This window comes from Oncorhynchus kisutch, linkage group LG23 (assembly GCF_002021735.2).
Source record: "Oncorhynchus kisutch isolate 150728-3 linkage group LG23, Okis_V2, whole genome shotgun sequence".
Classification (NCBI taxonomy): domain Eukaryota; kingdom Metazoa; phylum Chordata; class Actinopteri; order Salmoniformes; family Salmonidae; genus Oncorhynchus; species Oncorhynchus kisutch.
In genome coordinates this window covers 38,625,910-38,628,409 of record NC_034196.2, presented here as the reverse complement: position 1 = coordinate 38,628,409, position 2,500 = coordinate 38,625,910, and the positions used below count along the sequence as shown (strand labels likewise).

Here is a 2,500-nt window from a genome sequence, read left to right as displayed (position 1 = left end):
TGATACTACATATATGGCCACCCTGCAGGCAAAACTGATTCAAACAACGTATTTGTTTTGTAATCATGGTCAGGTTGTATACTGACTCTAAAAATACATATTTTTAGTTACCATAAAAATACATCTTTACCTGACTCTCTCATCCTCTCCCTCCCTCCATCTTTTTATCTATTTCTCTCTCTCTCGATGGTGTTGTTGCCATGGGGCAGAGGGAAACACCAGTGGTCTCTCTCTCAATGGTGTTGTTGCCATGGGGCAGAGGGAAACACCAGTGCTCTCTCTCTCTCGATGGTGTTGTTGCCATGGGGCAGAGGGAAACACCAGTGCTCTCTCTCTCTTGTTGTTGCCATGGGGCAGAGGGAAACACCAGTGCTCTCTCTCTTGTTGTTGCCATGGGGCAGAGGGAAACACCAGTGGTCTCTCTCTCAATGGTGTTGTTGCCATGGGGCAGAGGGAAACACCAGTGCTCTCTCTCTTGTTGTTGCCATGGGGCAGAGGGAAACACCAGTGCTCTCTCTCTCAATGGTGTTGTTGCCATGGGGCAGAGGGAAACACCAGTGGTCTCTCTCTCAATGGTGTTGTTGCCATGGGGCAGAGGGAAACACCAGTGCTCTCTCTCTTGTTGTTGCCATGGGGCAGAGGGAAACACCAGTGCTCTCTCTCTCTCTTGTTGTTGCCATGGGGCAGAGGGAAACACCAGTGCTCTCTCTCTCTTGTTGTTGCCATGGGGCAGAGGGAAACACCAGTGCTCTCTCTCTCGATGGTGTTGTTGCCATGGGGCAGAGGGAAACACCAGTGCTCTCTCTCGATGGTGTTGTTGCCATGGGGCAGAGGGAAACACCAGTGCTCTCTCTCTCGATGGTGTTGTTGCCATGGGGCAGAGGGAAACACCGGTGCTCTCTCTCGATGGTGTTGTTGCCATGGGGCAGAGGGAAACACCAGTGCTCTCTCTCTCGATGGTGTTGTTGCCATGGGGCAGAGGGAAACACCAGTGGTCTCTCTCTCTCGATGGTGTTGTTGCCATGGGGCAGAGGGAAACACCAGTGCTCTCTCTCGAGATGGTGTTGTTGCCATGGGGCAGAGGGAAACACCAGTGCTCTCTCTCTTGTTGTTGCCATGGGGCAGAGGGAAACACCAGTGCTCTCTCTCTTGTTGTTGCCATGGGGCAGAGGGAAACACCAGTGCTCTCTCTCTCTTGTTGTTGCCATGGGGCAGAGGGAAACACCAGTGCTCTCTCTCTCTTGTTGTTGCCATGGGGCAGAGGGAAACACCAGTGATCTCTCTCTCGATGGTGTTGTTGCCATGGGGCAGAGGGAAACACCAGTGCTCTCTCTCTTGTTGTTGCCATGGGGCAGAGGGAAGCACCAGTGCTCTCTCTCTCTTGTTGTTGCCATGGGGAGAGGGAAACACCAGTGGTCTCTCTCTCAATGGTGTTGTTGCCATGGGGCAGAGGGAAACACCAGTGCTCTCTCTCTTGTTGTTGCCATGGGGCAGAGGGAAACACCAGTGCTCTCTCTCTCGATGGTGTTGTTGCCATGGGGCAGAGGGAAACACCAGTGGTCTCTCTCTCTCGATGGTGTTGTTGCCATGGGGCAGAGGGAAACACCAGTGCTCTCTCTCTCTCTTGTTGTTGCCATGGGGCATAGGGAAACACCAGTGCTCTCTCTCTCTTGTTGTTGCCATGGGGCAGAGGGAAACACCAGTGCTCTCTCTCTCGATGGTGGTGTTGCCATGGGGCAGAGGGAAACACCAGTGCTCTCTCTCTCTCGATGGTGTTGTTGCCATGGGGCAGAGGGAAACACCAGTGCTCTCTCTCTCGATGGTGTTGTTGCCATGGGGAAGAGGGAAACACCAGTGCTCTCTCTCGATGGTGTTGTTGCCATGGGGCAGAGGGAAACACCAGTGGTCTCTCTCTCGATGGTGTTGTTGCCATGGGGCAGAGGGAAACACCAGTGCTCTCTCTCTCGATGGTGTTGTTGCCATGGGGCAGAGGGAAACACCAGTGCTCTCTCTCTCTTGTTGTTGCCATGGGGCAGAGGGAAACACCAGTGCTCTCTCTCTCTTGTTGTTGCCATGGGGCAGAGGGAAACACCAGTGCTCTCTCTCTCAATGGTGTTGTTGCCATGGGGCAGAGGGAAACACCAGTGCTCTCTCTCTCTTGTTGTTGCCATGGGGCAGAGGGAAACACCAGTGCTCTCTCTCTCGATGGTGTTGTTTCCATGGGGCAGAGGGAAACACCAGTGCTCTCTCTCTCAATGGTGTTGTTGCCATGGGGCAGAGGGAAACACCAGTGCTCTCTCTCTCGATGGTGTTGTTGCCATGGGGAAGAGGGAAACACCAGTGCTCTCTCTCTCGATGGTGTTGTTTCCATGGGGCAGAGGGAAACACCAGTGCTCTCTCTCTCTTGTTGTTGCCATGGGGCAGAGGGAAACACCAGTGCTCTCTCTCTCTTGTTGTTGCCATGGGGCAGAGGGAAACACCAGTGCTCTCTCTCTCTCGA

At 53.5% G+C, this 2,500-nt stretch overlaps 1 protein-coding gene across 8 annotated transcripts in view; it reads left to right on the top strand.

Moving 5' to 3' along the window:
• The window catches only part of LOC109868753 (cAMP-specific 3',5'-cyclic phosphodiesterase 4D-like), a 411,106-nt gene that overhangs the window by 401,761 nt on the left and 6,845 nt on the right, over positions 1–2,500 (top strand). The gene's annotated exons all lie outside the window — the stretch shown is intronic.